Raw genomic sequence first — 17,769 nt, 5'->3', positions numbered from 1 at the left:
ATAAAATGCATCATTCTTTTTTGTTTTAGACAACATTTCATGCACTGTTAAACATGTTAAAGCAAGTTGCAAGTGAAAATCTATGTCTCTGACTGAGTTTGAATTACTGTGATTTGACCTCTTTGCTGGCTGAGATAAGCTCATTTTCAATGTCCAATTCAGAATGTAATAAAACCAGATCCAGCTATAAAATGCATCATTCTTTTTTGTTTTAGACAACATTTCATGCACTGTTAAACATGTTAAAGCAAGTTGCAAGTGAAAATCTATGTCTCTGACTGAGTTTGCATTACTGTGATTTGACCTCTCTGCTGGCTGAGATAAGCTCATTTTCATCGTCCAATTCAAAAGTGATAAAAAAAGATCCAGACATAAAATGCATCATTCTTTTTTGTTTTAGACAACATTTCATGCACTGTTAAACATGTTAAAGGAAGTTGCAAGTGAAAATCTATGTCTCTGACTGAGTTTGCATTACTGTGATTTGACCTCTCTGCTGGCTGAGATAAGCTCATTTTCAACGTCCAATTCAGAATGTAATAAAACCAGATCCAGCTATAAAATGCATCATTCTTTTTTGTTTTAGACAACATTTCATGCACTGTTAAACATGTTAAAGCAAGTTGCAAGTGAAAATCTATGTCTCTGACTGAGTTTGCATTACTGTGATTTGACCTCTCTGCTGGCTGAGATAAGCTCATTTTCAACGTCCAATTTAGAATATAATAAAACCAGATCCAGCTATAAAATGCATCATTCTTTTTTGTTTTAGACAACATTTCATGCACTGTTAAACATGTTAAAGCAAGTTGCAAGAGAAAACATATGTCCCTGACTGAGTTTGCATTACTGTGATTTGACCTCTCTGCTGGCTGAGATAAGCTCATTTTCAACGTCCATTTCAGAAAATGATAAAAATAGATCCAGCCATAACATGGATCATTGTTTTTTGTTTTAGACAACATTTCATGCACTGTTAAACATGTTAAAGCAAGTTGCAAGTGAAAATCTATGTCTCTGACTGAGTTTGCATTACTGTGATTTGACCTCTCTGCTGGCTGAGATAAGCTCATTTTCAACGTCCATTTCAGAAAATGATAAAAACAGATCCAGCCATAACATGGATCATTCTTTTTTGTTTTAGACAACATTTCATGCACTGTTAAACATGTTAAAGCAAGTTGCAAGTGAAAATCTATGTCTCTGACTGAGTTTGCATTACTGTGATTTGACCTCTCTGCTGGCTGAGATAAGCTCATTTTCAACGTCCAATTTAGAATGTAATAAAACCAGACCCAGCTATAAAATGCATCATTCTTTTTTGTTTTAGACAACATTTCATGCACTGTTAAACATGTTAAAGCAAGTTGCAAGTGAAAATATATGTCTCTGACTGAGTTTGCATTACTGTGATTTGACCTCTCTGCTGGCTGAGATAAGCTCATTTTCAACGTCCAATTCAGAATGTAATAAAACCAGATCCAGCCATAAAATGCATCATTCTTTTTTGTTTTAGACAACATTTTATGCACTGTTAAACATGTTAAAGCAAGTTGCAAGTGAAAATCTATGTCTCTGACTGAGTTTGCTTTACTGTGATTTGACCTCTCTGCTGGCTGAGATAAGCTCATTTTCAACGTCCAATTCAGAATGTAATAAAACCAGATCCAGCCATAAAATGCATCATTCTTTTTTGTTTTAGACAACATTTCATGCACTGTTAAACATGTTAAAGCAAGTTGCAAGTGAAAATCTATGTCTCTGACTGAGTTTGCATTACTGTGATTTGACCTCTCTGCTGGCTGAGATAAGCTCATTTTCAATGTCCAATTCAGAATGTAATAAAACCAGATCCAGCTATAAAATGCATCATTCTTTTTTGTTTTAGACAACATTTCATGCACTGTTAAACATGTTAAAGCAAGTTGCAAGTGAAAATCTATGTCTCTGACTGAGTTTGCATTACTGTGATTTGACCTCTCTGCTGGCTGAGATAAGCTCATTTTCATCGTCCAATTCAAAAGTGATAAAAACAGATCCAGACATAAAATGCATCATTCTTTTTTGTTTTAGACAACATTTCATGCACTGTTAAAACATGTTAAAGGAAGTTGCAAGTGAAAATCTATGTCTCTGACTGAGTTTGCATTACTGTGATTTGACCTCTCTGCTGGCTGAGATAAGCTCATTTTCAACGTCCAATTTAGAATGTAATAAAACCAGATCCAGCTATAAAATGCATCATTCTTTTTTGTTTTAGACAACATTTCATGCACTGTTAAACATGTTAAAGCAAGTTGCAAGTGAAAATCTATGTCTCTGACTGAGTTTGCATTACTGTGATTTGACCTCTCTGCTGGCTGAGATAAGCTCATTTTCAACGTCCAATTCAGAATGCAATAAAACCAGATCGAGCTATAAAATGCATCATTCTTTTTTGTTTTAGACAACATTTCTTGCACTGTTAAACATGTTAAAGCAAGTTGCAAGTGAAAATCTATGTCCCTGACTGAGTTTGCATTACTGTGATTTGACCTCTCTGCTGGCTGAGATAAGCTCATTTTCAACGTCCATTTCAGAAAATGATAAAAACAGATCCAGCCATAACATGGATCATTCTTTTTTGTTTTAGACAACATTTCATGCACTGTTAAACATGTTAAAGCAAGTTGCAAGTGAAAATCTATGTCTCTGACTGAGTTTGCATTACTGTGATTTGACCTCTCTGCTGGCTGAGATAAGCTCATTTTCAACGTCCAATTCAGAATGTAATAAAACCAGATCCAGCTATAAAATGCATCATTCTTTTTGGTTTTAGACAACATTTCATGCACTGTTAAACATGTTAAAGCAAGTTGCAAGTGAAAATCTATGTCTCTGACTGAGTTTGCATTACTGTGATTTGACCTCTCTGCTGGCTGAGATAAGCTCATTTTCATCGTCCAATTCAAAAGTGATAAAAAAAGATCCAGACATAAAATGCATCATTCTTTTTTGTTTTAGACAACATTTCATGCACTGTTAAACATGTTAAAGGAAGTTGCAAGTGAAAATCTATGTCTCTGACTGAGTTTGCATTACTGTGATTTGACCTCTCTGCTGGCTGAGATAAGCTCATTTTCAACGTCCAATTCAGAATGTAATAAGACCAGATCCAGCTATAAAATGCATCATTCTTTTTTGTTTTAGACAACATTTCATGCACTGTTAAACATGTTAAAGCAAGTTGCAAGTGAAAATCTATGTCTCTGACTGAGTTTGCATTACTGTGATTTGACCTCTCTGCTGGCTGAGATAAGCTCATTTTCAACGTCCAATTTAGAATGTAATAAAACCAGACCCAGCTATAAAATGCATCATTCTTTTTTGTTTTAGACAACATTTCATGCACTGTTAAACATGTTAAAGCAAGTTGCAAGAGAAAATCTATGTCCCTGACTGAGTTTGCATTACTGTGATTTGACCTCTCTGCTGGCTGAGATAAGCTCATTTTCAACGCCCATTTCAGAAAATGATAAAAACAGATCCAGCCATAACATAGATCATTCTTTTTTGTTTTAGACAACATTTCATGCACTGTTTAACATGTTAAAGCAAGTTGCAAGTGAAAATCTATGTCTCTGACTGAGTTTGCATTACTGTGATTTGACCTCTCTGCTGGCTGAGATAAGCTCATTTTCAACGTCCAATTCAGAATGTAATAAAACCAGATCCAGCTATAAAATGCATCATTCTTTTTTGTTTTAGACAACATTTCATGCACTGTTAAACATGTTAAAGCAAGTTGCAAGTGAAAATCTATGTCTCTGACTGAGTTTGCATTACTGTGATTTGACCTCTCTGCTGGCTGAGATAAGCTCATTTTCAACGTCCAATTTAGAATGTAATAAAACCAGATCCAGCTATAAAATGCATCATTCTTTTTTGTTTTAGACAACATTTCATGCACTGTTAAACATGTTAAAGCAAGTTGCAAGAGAAAACATATGTCCCTGACTGAGTTTGCATTACTGTGATTTGACCTCTCTGCTGGCTGAGATAAGCTCATTTTCAACGTCCATTTCAGAAAATGATAAAAACAGATCCAGCCATAACATGGATCATTCTTTTTTGTTTTAGACAACATTTCATGCACTGTTAAACATGTTAAAGCAAGTTGCAAGTGAAAATCTATGTCTCTGACTGAGTTTGCATTACTGTGATTTGACCTCTCTGCTGGCTGAGATAAGCTCATTTTCAACGTCCATTTCAGAAAATGATAAAAACAGATCCAGCCATAACATGGATCATTCTTTTTTGTTTTAGACAACATTTCATGCACTGTTAAACATGTTAAAGCAAGTTGCAAGTGAAAATCTATGTCTCTGACTGAGTTTGCATTACTGTGATTTGACCTCTCTGCTGGCTGAGATAAGCTCATTTTCAACGTCCAATTTAGAATGTAATAAAACCAGACCCAGCTATAAAATGCATCATTCTTTTTTGTTTTAGACAACATTTCATGCACTGTTAAACATGTTAAAGCAAGTTGCAAGTGAAAATATATGTCTCTGACTGAGTTTGCATTACTGTGATTTGACCTCTCTGCTGGCTGAGATAAGCTCATTTTCAACGTCCAATTCAGAATGTAATAAAACCAGATCCAGCCATAAAATGCATCATTCTTTTTTGTTTTAGACAACATTTTATGCACTGTTAAACATGTTAAAGCAAGTTGCAAGTGAAAATCTATGTCTCTGACTGAGTTTGCTTTACTGTGATTTGACCTCTCTGCTGGCTGAGATAAGCTCATTTTCAACGTCCAATTCAGAATGTAATAAAACCAGATCCAGCCATAAAATGCATCATTCTTTTTTGTTTTAGACAACATTTCATGCACTGTTAAACATGTTAAAGCAAGTTGCAAGTGAAAATCTATGTCTCTGACTGAGTTTGCATTACTGTGATTTGACCTCTCTGCTGGCTGAGATAAGCTCATTTTCAATGTCCAATTCAGAATGTAATAAAACCAGATCCAGCCATAAAATGCATCATTCTTTTTTGTTTTAGACAACATTTCATGCACTGTTAAACATGTTAAAGCAAGTTGCAAGTGAAAATCTATGTCTCTGACTGAGTTTGCATTACTGTGATTTGACCTCTCTGCTGGCTGAGATAAGCTCATTTTCATCGTCCAATTCAAAAGTGATAAAAACAGATACAGACATAAAATGCATCATTCTTTTTTGTTTTAGACAACATTTCATGCACTGTTAAAACATGTTAAAGGAAGTTGCAAGTGAAAATCTATGTCTCTGACTGAGTTTGCATTACTGTGATTTGACCTCTCTGCTGGCTGAGATAAGCTCATTTTCAACGTCCAATTTAGAATGTAATAAAACCAGATCCAGCTATAAAATGCATCATTCTTTTTTGTTTTAGACAACATTTCATGCACTGTTAAACATGTTAAAGCAAGTTGCAAGTGAAAATCTATGTCTCTGACTGAGTTTGCATTACTGTGATTTGACCTCTCTGCTGGCTGAGATAAGCTCATTTTCAACGTCCAATTCAGAATGCAATAAAACCAGATCCAGCTATAAAATGCATCATTCTTTTTTGTTTTAGACAACATTTCATGCACTGTTAAACATGTTAAAGCAAGTTGCAAGTGAAAATCTATGTCCCTGACTGAGTTTGCATTACTGTGATTTGACCTCTCTGCTGGCTGAGATAAGCTCATTTTCAACGTCCATTTCAGAAAATGATAAAAACAGATCCAGCCATAACATGGATCATTCTTTTTTGTTTTAGACAACATTTCATGCACTGTTAAACATGTTAAAGCAAGTTGCAAGTGAAAATCTATGTCTCTGACTGAGTTTGCATTACTGCGATTTGACCTCTCTGCTGGCTGAGATAAGCTCATTTTCAACGTCCAATTCAGAATGTAATAAAACCAGATCCAGCTATAAAATGCATCATTCTTTTTTGTTTTAGACAACATTTCATGCACTGTTAAACATGTTAAAGCAAGTTGCAAGATAAAATCTATGTCTCTGACTGAGTTTGCATTACTGTGATTTGACCTCTCTGCTGGCTGAGATAAGCTCATTTTCAACGTCCAATTTAGAATGTAATAAAACCAGACCCAGCTATAAAATGCATCATTCTTTTTTGTTTTAGACAACATTTCATGCACTGTTAAACATGTTAAAGCAAGTTGCAAGTGAAAATCTATGTCTCTGACTGAGTTTGCATTACTGTGATTTGACCTCTCTGCTGGCTGAGATAAGCTCATTTTCAACGTCCAATTCAGAATGTAATAAAACCAGATCCAGCCATAAAATGCATCATTCTTTTTTGTTTTAGACAACATTTCATGCACTGTTAAACATGTTAAAGCAAGTTGCAAGTGAAAATCTATGTCTCTGACTGAGTTTGCATTACTGTGATTTGACCTCTCTGCTGGCTGAGATAAGCTCATTTTCAATGTCCAATTCAGAATGTAATAAAACCAGATCCAGCCATAAAATGCATCATTCTTTTTTGTTTTAGACAACATTTCATGCACTGTTAAACATGTTAAAGCAAGTTGCAAGTGAAAATCTATGTCTCTGACTGAGTTTGAATTACTGTGATTTGACCTCTTTGCTGGCTGAGATAAGCTCATTTTCAATGTCCAATTCAGAATGTAATAAAACCAGATCCAGCTATAAAATGCATCATTCTTTTTTGTTTTAGACAACATTTCATGCACTGTTAAACATGTTAAAGCAAGTTGCAAGTGAAAATCTATGTCTCTGACTGAGTTTGCATTACTGTGATTTGACCTCTCTGCTGGCTGAGATAAGCTCATTTTCATCGTCCAATTCAAATGTAATAAAACCAGATCCAGCCATAAAATGCATCATTCTTTTTTGTTTTAGACAACATTTCATGCACTGTTAAACATGTTAAAGCAAGTTGCAAGTGAAAATCTATGTCTCTGACTGAGTTTTTATTACTGTGATTTGACCTCTCTGCTGGCTGAGATAAGCTCATTTTCAATGTCCAATTCAGAATGTAATAAAACCAGATCCAGCTATAAAATGCATCATTCTTTTTTGTTTTAGACAACATTTCATGCACTGTTAAACATGTTAAAGCAAGTTGCAAGTGAAAATCTATGTCTCTGACTGAGTTTGCATTACTGTGATTTGACCTCTCTGCTGGCTGAGATAAGCTCATTTTCATCGTCCAATTCAAAAGTGATAAAAACAGATCCAGACATAAAATGCATCATTCTTTTTTGTTTTAGACAACATTTCATGCACTGTTAAACATGTTAAAGGAAGTTGCAAGTGAAAATCTATGTCTCTGACTGAGTTTGCATTACTGTGATTTGACCTCTCTGCTGGCTGAGATAAGCTCATTTTCAACGTCCAATTTAGAATGTAATAAAACCAGATCCAGCTATAAAATGCATCATTCTTTTTTGTTTTAGACAACATTTCATGCACTGTTAAACATGTTAAAGCAAGTTGCAAGTGAAAATCTATGTCTCTGACTGAGTTTGCATTACTGTGATTTGACCTCTCTGCTGGCTGAGATAAGCTCATTTTCAATGTCCAATTCAGAATGCAATAAAACAAGATCCAGCTATAAAATTCATCATTCTTTTTTGTTTTAGACAACATTTCATGCACTGTTAAACATGTTAAAGCAAGTTGCAAGTGAAAATCTATGTCCCTGACTGAGTTTGCATTACTGTGATTTGACCTCTCTGCTGGCTGAGATAAGCTCATTTTCAACGTCCATTTCAGAAAATGATAAAAACAGATCCAGCCATAACATGGATCATTCTTTTTTGTTTTAGACAACATTTCATGCACTGTTAAACATGTTAAAGCAAGTTGCAAGTGAAAATCTATGTCTCTGACTGAGTTTGCATTACTGTGATTTGACCTCTCTGCTGGCTGAGATAAGCTCATTTTCAACGTCCAATTCAGAATGTAATAAAACCAGATCCAGCTATAAAATGCATCATTCTTTTTTGTTTTAGACAACATTTCATGCACTGTTAAACATGTTAAAGCAAGTTGCAAGTGAAAATCTATGTCTCTGACTGAGTTTGCATTACTGTGATTTGACCTCTCTGCTGGCTGAGATAAGCTCATTTTCAACGTCCAATTTAGAATGTAATAAAACCAGACCCAGCTATAAAATGCATCATTCTTTTTTGTTTTAGACAACATTTCATGCACTGTTAAACATGTTAAAGCAAGTTGCAAGTGAAAATCTATGTCTCTGACTGAGTTTGCATTACTGTGATTTGACCTCTCTGCTGGCTGAGATAAGCTCATTTTCAACGTCCAATTCAGAATGTAATAAAACCAGATCCAGCCATAAAATGCATCATTCTTTTTTGTTTTAGACAACATTTCATGCACTGTTAAACATGTTAAAGCAAGTTGCAAGTGAAAATATATGTCTCTGACTGAGTTTGCATTACTGTGATTTGACCTCTCTGCTGGCTGAGATAAGCTCATTTTCAACGTCCAATTCAGAATGTAATAAAACCAGATCCAGCCATAAAATGCATCATTCTTTTTTGTTTTAGACAACATTTCATGCACTGTTAAACATGTTAAAGCAAGTTGCAAGTGAAAATCTATGTCTCTGACTGAGTTTGCATTACTGTGATTTGACCTCTCTGCTGGCTGAGATAAGCTCATTTTCAACGTCCAATTCAGAATGTAATAAAACCAGATCCAGCTATAAAATGCATCATTATTTTTTGTTTTAGACAACATTTCATGCACTGTTAAACATGTTAAAGCAAGTTGCAAGTGAAAATCTATGTCTCTGACTGAGTTTGCATTACTGTGATTTGACCTCTCTGCTGGCTGAGATAAGCTCATTTTCAACGTCCAATTTAGAATGTAATAAAACCAGACCCAGCTATAAAATGCATCATTCTTTTTTGTTTTAGACAACATTTCATGCACTGTTAAACATGTTAAAGCAAGTTGCAAGTGAAAATCTATGTCTCTGACTGAGTTTGCATTACTGTGATTTGACCTCTCTGCTGGCTGAGATAAGCTCATTTTCAACGTCCAATTCAGAATGTAATAAAACCAGATCCAGCCATAAAATGCATCATTCTTTTTTGTTTTAGACAACATTTCATGCACTGTTAAACATGTTAAAGCAAGTTGCAAGTGAAAATATATGTCTCTGACTGAGTTTGCATTACTGTGATTTGACCTCTCTGCTGGCTGAGATAAGCTCATTTTCAACGTCCAATTCAGAATGTAATAAAACCAGATCCAGCCATAAAATGCATCATTCTTTTTTGTTTTAGACAACATTTCATGCACTGTTAAACATGTTAAAGCAAGTTGCAAGTGAAAATCTATGTCTCTGACTGAGTTTGCATTACTGTGATTTGACCTCTCTGCTGGCTGAGATAAGCTCATTTTCAATGTCCAATTCAGAATGTAATAAAACCAGATCCAGCTATAAAATGCATCATTCTTTTTTGTTTTAGACAACATTTCATGCACTGTTAAACATGTTAAAGCAAGTTGCAAGTGAAAATCTATGTCTCTGACTGAGTTTGCATTACTGTGATTTGACCTCTCTGCTGGCTGAGATAAGCTCATTTTCATCGTCCAATTCAAAAGTGATAAAAACAGATCCAGACATAAAATGCATCATTCTTTTTTGTTTTAGACAACATTTCATGCACTGTTAAACATGTTAAAGGAAGTTGCAAGTGAAAATCTTTGTCTCTGACTGAGTTTGCATTACTGTGATTTGACCTCTCTGCTGGCTGAGATAAGCTCATTTTCAACGTCCAATTCAGAATGCAATAAAACCAGATCCAGCTATAAAATGCATCATTCTTTTTTGTTTTAGACAACATTTCATGCACTGTTAAACATGTTAAAGCAAGTTGCAAGAGAAAATCTATGTCCCTGACTGAGTTTGCATTACTGTGATTTGACCTCTCTGCTGGCTGAGATAAGCTCATTTTCAACGTCCATTCCAGAAAATGAAAAAAACAGATCCAGCCATAACATGGATCATTCTTTTTTGTTTTAGACAACATTTTATGCACTGTTAAACATGTTAAAGCAAGTTGCAAGTGAAAATCTATGTCTCTGACTGAGTTTGCATTACTGTGATTTGACCTCTCTGCTGGCTGAGATAAGCTCATTTTCATCGTCCAATTCAAAAGTGATAAAAACAGATCCAGACATAAAATGCATCATTCTTTTTTGTTTTAGACAACATTTCATGCACTGTTAAAACATGTTAAAGCAAGTTGCAAGTGAAAATCTATGTCCCTGACTGAGTTTGCATTACTGTGATTTGACCTCTCTGCTGGCTGAGATAAGCTCATTTTCAACGTCCATTTCAGAAAATTATAAAAACAGATCCAGCCATAACATGGATCATTCTTTTTTGTTTTAGACAACATTTCATGCACTGTTAAACATGTTAAAGCAAGTTGCAAGTGAAAATCTATGTCTCTGACTGAGTTTGCATTACTGTGATTTGACCTCTCTGCTGGCTGAGATAAGCTCATTTTCAACGTCCAATTCAGAATGTAATAAAACCAGATCCAGCTATAAAATGCATCATTCTTTTTTGTTTTAGACAACATTTCATGCACTGTTAAACATGTTAAAGCAAGTTGCAAGTGAAAATCTATGTCTCTGACTGAGTTTGCATTACTGTGATTTGACCTCTCTGCTGGCTGAGATAAGCTCATTTTCAACGTCCAATTTAGAATGTAATAAAACCAGACCCAGCTATAAAATGCATCATTCTTTTTTGTTTTAGACAACATTTCATGCACTGTTAAACATGTTAAAGCAAGTTGCAAGTGAAAATCTATGTCTCTGACTGAGTTTGCATTACTGTGATTTGACCTCTCTGCTGGCTGAGATAAGCTCATTTTCAACGTCCAATTCAGAATGTAATAAAACCAGATCCAGCCATAAAATGCATCATTCTTTTTTGTTTTAGACAACATTTCATGCACTGTTAAACATGTTAAAGCAAGTTGCAAGTGAAAATCTATGTCTCTGACTGAGTTTGCATTACTGTGATTTGACCTCTCTGCTGGCTGAGATAAGCTCATTTTCAATGTCCAATTCAGAATGTAATAAAACCAGATCCAGCCATAAAATGCATCATTCTTTTTTGTTTTAGACAACATTTCATGCACTGTTAAACATGTTAAAGCAAGTTGCAAGTGAAAATCTATGTCTCTGACTGAGTTTGCATTACTGTGATTTGACCTCTCTGCTGGCTGAGATAAGCTCATTTTCAATGTCCAATTCAGAATGTAATAAAACCAGATCCAGCTATAAAATGCATCATTCTTTTTTGTTTTAGACAACATTTCATGCACTGTTAAACATGTTAAAGCAAGTTGCAAGTGAAAATCTATGTCTCTGACTGAGTTTGCATTACTGTGATTTGACCTCTCTGCTGGCTGAGATAAGCTCATTTTCATCGTCCAATTCAAAAGTGATAAAAACAGATCCAGACATAAAATGCATCATTCTTTTTTGTTTTAGACAACATTTCATGCACTGTTAAACATGTTAAAGGAAGTTGCAAGTGAAAATCTATGTCTCTGACTGAGTTTGCATTACTGTGATTTGACCTCTCTGCTGGCTGAGATAAGCTCATTTTCAACGTCCAATTTAGAATGTAATAAAACCAGATCCAGCTATAAAATGCATCATTCTTTTTTGTTTTAGACAACATTTCATGCACTGTTAAACATGTTAAAGCAAGTTGCAAGTGAAAATCTATGTCTCTGACTGAGTTTGCATTACTGTGATTTGACCTCTCTGCTGGCTGAGATAAGCTCATTTTCAACGTCCAATTCAGAATGTAATAAAACCAGATCCAGCTATAAAATGCATCATTCTTTTTTGTTTTAGACAACATTTCATGCACTGTTAAACATGTTAAAGCAAGTTGCAAGTGAAAATCTATGTCTCTGACTGAGTTTGCATTACTGTGATTTGACCTCTCTGCTGGCTGAGATAAGCTCATTTTCAACGTCCAATTTAGAATGTAATAAAACCAGACCCAGCTATAAAATGCATCATTCTTTTTTGTTTTAGACAACATTTCATGCACTGTTAAACATGTTAAAGCAAGTTGCAAGTGAAAATCTATGTCTCTGACTGAGTTTGCATTACTGTGATTTGACCTCTCTGCTGGCTGAGATAAGCTCATTTTCAACGTCCAATTCAGAATGTAATAAAACCAGATCCAGCCATAAAATGCATCATTCTTTTTTGTTTTAGACAACATTTCATGCACTGTTAAACATGTTAAAGCAAGTTGCAAGTGAAAATCTATGTCTCTGACTGAGTTTGCATTACTGTGATTTGACCTCTCTGCTGGCTGAGATAAGCTCATTTTCAATGTCCAATTCAGAATGTAATAAAACCAGATCCAGCTATAAAATGCATCATTCTTTTTTGTTTTAGACAACATTTCATGCACTGTTAAACATGTTAAAGCAAGTTGCAAGTGAAAATCTATGTCTCTGACTGAGTTTGCATTACTGTGATTTGACCTCTCTGCTGGCTGAGATAAGCTCATTTTCATCGTCCAATTCAAAAGTGATAAAAACAGATCCAGACATAAAATGCATCATTCTTTTTTGTTTTAGACAACATTTCATGCACTGTTAAACATGTTAAAGGAAGTTGCAAGTGAAAATCTATGTCTCTGACTGAGTTTGCATTACTGTGATTTGACCTCTCTGCTGGCTGAGATAAGCTCATTTTCAACGTCCAATTCAGAATGCAATAAAACCAGATCCAGCTATAAAATGCATCATTCTTTTTTGTTTTAGACAACATTTCATGCACTGTTAAACATGTTAAAGCAAGTTGCAAGAGAAAATCTATGTCCCTGACTGAGTTTGCATTACTGTGATTTGACCTCTCTGCTGGCTGAGATAAGCTCATTTTCAACGTCCATTTCAGAAAATGATAAAAACAGATCCAGCCATAACATGGATCATTCTTTTTTGTTTTAGACAACATTTTATGCACTGTTAAACATGTTAAAGCAAGTTGCAAGTGAAAATCTATGTCTCTGACTGAGTTTGCATTACTGTGATTTGACCTCTCTGCTGGCTGAGATAAGCTCATTTTCAACGTCCAATTCAAAAGTGATAAAAACAGATCCAGACATAAAATGCATCATTCTTTTTTGTTTTAGACAACATTTCATGCACTGTTAAAACATGTTAAAGCAAGTTGCAAGTGAAAATCTATGTCCCTGACTGAGTTTGCATTACTGTGATTTGACCTCTCTGCTGGCTGAGATAAGCTCATTTTCAACGTCCATTTCAGAAAATGATAAAAACAGATCCAGCCATAACATGGATCATTCTTTTTTGTTTTAGACAACATTTCATGCACTGTTAAACATGTTAAAGCAAGTTGCAAGTGAAAATCTATGTCTCTGACTGAGTTTGCATTACTGTGATTTGACCTCTCTGCTGGCTGAGATAAGCTCATTTTCAACGTCCAATTCAGAATGTAATAAAACCAGATCCAGCTATAAAATGCATCATTCTTTTTTGTTTTAGACAACATTTCATGCACTGTTAAACATGTTAAAGCAAGTTGCAAGTGAAAATCTATGTCTCTGACTGAGTTTGCATTACTGTGATTTGACCTCTCTGCTGGCTGAGATAAGCTCATTTTCAACGTCCAATTTAGAATGTAATAAAACCAGACCCAGCTATAAAATGCATCATTCTTTTTTGTTTTAGACAACATTTCATGCACTGTTAAACATGTTAAAGCAAGTTGCAAGTGAAAATCTATGTCTCTGACTGAGTTTGCATTACTGTGATTTGACCTCTCTGCTGGCTGAGATAAGCTCATTTTCAACGTCCAATTCAGAATGTAATAAAACCAGATCCAGCCATAAAATGCATCATTCTTTTTTGTTTTAGACAACATTTCATGCACTGTTAAACATGTTAAAGCAAGTTGCAAGTAAAAATCTATGTCTCTGACTGAGTTTGTATTACTGTGATTTGACCTCTCTGCTGGCTGAGATAAGCTCATTTTCAATGTCCAATTCAGAATGTAATAAAACCAGATCCAGCCATAAAATGCATCATTCTTTTTTGTTTTAGACAACATTTCATGCACTGTTAAACATGTTAAAGCAAGTTGCAAGTGAAAATCTATGTCTCTGACTGAGTTTGCATTACTGTGATTTGACCTCTCTGCTGGCTGAGATAAGCTCATTTTCAACGTCCATTTCAGAAAATGATAAAAACAGATCCAGCCATAACATGGATCATTCTTTTTTGTTTTAGACAACATTTCATGCACTGTTAAACATGTTAAAGCAAGTTGCAAGTGAAAATCTATGTCTCTGACTGAGTTTGCATTACTGTGATTTGACCTCTCTGCTGGCTGAGATAAGCTCATTTTCAACGTCCAATTCAGAATGTAACAAAACCAGATCCAGCTATAAAATGCATCATTCTTTTTTGTTTTAGACAACATTTCATGCACTGTTAAACATGTTAAAGCAAGTTGCAAGTGAAAATCTATGTCTCTGACTGAGTTTGCATTACTGTGATTTGACCTCTCTGCTGGCTGAGATAAGCTCATTTTCAACGTCCAATTTAGAATGTAATAAAACCAGATCCAGCTATAAAATGCATCATTCTTTTTTGTTTTAGACAACATTTCATGCACTGTTAAACATGTTAAAGCAAGTTGCAAGTGAAAATCTATGTCTCTGACTGAATTTGCATTACTGTGATTTGACCTCTCTGCTGGCTGAGATAAGCTCATTTTCAATGTCCAATTCAGAATGTAATAAAACCAGATCCAGCTATAAAATGCATCATTCTTTTTTGTTTTAGACAACATTTCATGCACTGTTAAACATGTTAAAGCAAGTTGCAAGTGAAAATCTATGTCTCTGACTGAGTTTGCATTACTGTGATTTGACCTCTCTGCTGGCTGAGATAAGCTCATTTTCATCGTCCAATTCAAAAGTGATAAAAACAGATCCAGACATAAAATGCATCATTCTTTTTTGTTTTAGACAACATTTCATGCACTGTTAAACATGTTAAAGGAAGTTGCAAGTGAAAATCTATGTCTCTGACTGAGTTTGCATTACTGTGATTTGACCTCTCTGCTGGCTGAGATAAGCTCATTTTCAACGTCCAATTTAGAATGTAATAAAACTAGATCCAGCTATAAAATGCATCATTCTTTTTTGTTTTAGACAACATTTCATGCACTGTTAAACATGTTAAAGCAAGTTGCAAGTGAAAATCTATGTCTCTGACTGAGTTTGCATTACTGTGATTTGACCTCTCTGCTGGCTGAGATAAGCTCATTTTCAATGTCCAATTCAGAATGCAATAAAACAAGATCCAGCTATAAAATTCATCATTCTTTTTTGTTTTAGACAACATTTCATGCACTGTTAAACATGTTAAAGCAAGTTGCAAGTGAAAATCTATGTCCCTGACTGAGTTTGCATTACTGTGATTTGACCTCTCTGCTGGCTGAGATAAGCTCATTTTCAACGTCCATTTCAGAAAATGATAAAAACAGATCCAGCCATAACATGGATCATTCTTTTTTGTTTTAGACAACATTTCATGCACTGTTAAACATGTTAAAGCAAGTTGCAAGTGAAAATCTATGTCTCTGACTGAGTTTGCATTACTGTGATTTGACCTCTCTGCTGGCTGAGATAAGCTCATTTTCAACGTCCAATTCAGAATGTAATAAAACCAGATCCAGCTATAAAATGCATCATTCTTTTTTGTTTTAGACAACATTTCATGCACTGTTAAACATGTTAAAGCAAGTTGCAAGTGAAAATCTATGTCTCTGACTGAGTTTGCATTACTGTGATTTGACCTCTCTGCTGGCTGAGATAAGCTCATTTTCAACGTCCAATTTAGAATGTAATAAAACCAGACCCAGCTATAAAATGCATCATTCTTTTTTGTTTTAGACAACATTTCATGCACTGTTAAACATGTTAAAGCAAGTTGCAAGTGAAAATCTATGTCTCTGACTGAGTTTGCATTACTGTGATTTGACCTCTCTGCTGGCTGAGATAAGCTCATTTTCAACGTCCAATTCAGAATGTAATAAAACCAGATCCAGCCATAAAATGCATCATTCTTTTTTGTTTTAGACAACATTTCATGCACTGTTAAACATGTTAAAGCAAGTTGCAAGTAAAAATCTATGTCTCTGACTGAGTTTGTATTACTGTGATTTGACCTCTCTGCTGGCTGAGATAAGCTCATTTTCAATGTCCAATTCAGAATGTAATAAAACCAGATCCAGCCATAAAATGCATCATTCTTTTTTGTTTTAGACAACATTTCATGCACTGTTAAACATGTTAAAGCAAGTTGCAAGTGAAAATCTATGTCTCTGACTGAGTTTGCATTACTGTGATTTGACCTCTCTGCTGGCTGAGATAAGCTCATTTTCAACGTCCATTTCAGAAAATGATAAAAACAGATCCAGCCATAATATGGATCATTCTTTTTTGTTTTAGACAACATTTCATGCACTGTTAAACATGTTAAAGCAAGTTGCAAGTGAAAATCTATGTCTCTGACTGAGTTTGCATTACTGTGATTTGACCTCTCTGCTGGCTGAGATAAGCTCATTTTCAACGTCCAATGCAGAATGTAATAAAACCAGATCCAGCTATAAAATGCATCATTCTTTTTTGTTTTAGACAACATTTCATGCACTGTTAAACATGTTAAAGCAAGTTGCAAGTGAAAATCTATGTCTCTGACTGAGTTTGCATTACTGTGATTTGACCTCTCTGCTGGCTGAGATAAGCTCATTTTCAACGTCCAATTTAGAATGTAATAAAACCAGATCCAGCTATAAAATGCATCATTCTTTTTTGTTTTAGACAACATTTCATGCACTGTTAAACATGTTAAAGCAAGTTGCAAGTGAAAATCTATGTCTCTGACTGAGTTTGCATTACTGTGATTTGACCTCTCTGCTGGCTGAGATAAGCTCATTTTCAATGTCCAATTCAGAATGTAATAAAACCAGATCCAGCTATAAAATGCATCATTCTTTTTTGTTTTAGACAACATTTCATGCACTGTTAAACATGTTAAAGCAAGTTGCAAGTGAAAATCTATGTCTCTGACTGAGTTTGCATTACTGTGATTTGACCTCTCTGCTGGCTGAGATAAGCTCATTTTCATCGTCCAATTCAAAAGTGATAAAAACAGATCCAGACATAAAATGCATCATTCTTTTTTGTTTTAGACAACATTTCATGCACTGTTAAACATGTTAAAGGAAGTTGCAAGTGAAAATCTATGTCTCTGACTGAGTTTGCATTACTGTGATTTGACCTCTCTGCTGGCTGAGATAAGCTCATTTTCAACGTCCAATTCAGAATGCAATAAAACCAGATCCAGCTATAAAATGCATCATTCTTTTTTGTTTTAGACAACATTTCATGCACTGTTAAACATGTTAAAGCAAGTTGCAAGAGAAAATCTATGTCCCTGACTGAGTTTGCATTACTGTGATTTGACCTCTCTGCTGGCTGAGATAAGCTCATTTTCAACGTCCATTTCAGAAAATGATAAAAACAGATCCAGCCATAACATGGATCATTCTTTTTTGTTTTAGACAACATTTTATGCACTGTTAAACATGTTAAAGCAAGTTGCAAGTGAAAATCTATGTCTCTGACTGAGTTTGCATTACT

The sequence above is a fragment of the Danio rerio genome, chromosome 5, assembly GCF_052040795.2.
Source record: "Danio rerio strain M-AB ecotype USA chromosome 5, GRCz13ab, whole genome shotgun sequence".
In the NCBI taxonomy this organism is placed as follows: Eukaryota; Metazoa; Chordata; class Actinopteri; order Cypriniformes; family Danionidae; genus Danio; species Danio rerio.
Note: the sequence above shows the minus strand (reverse complement) of the source record.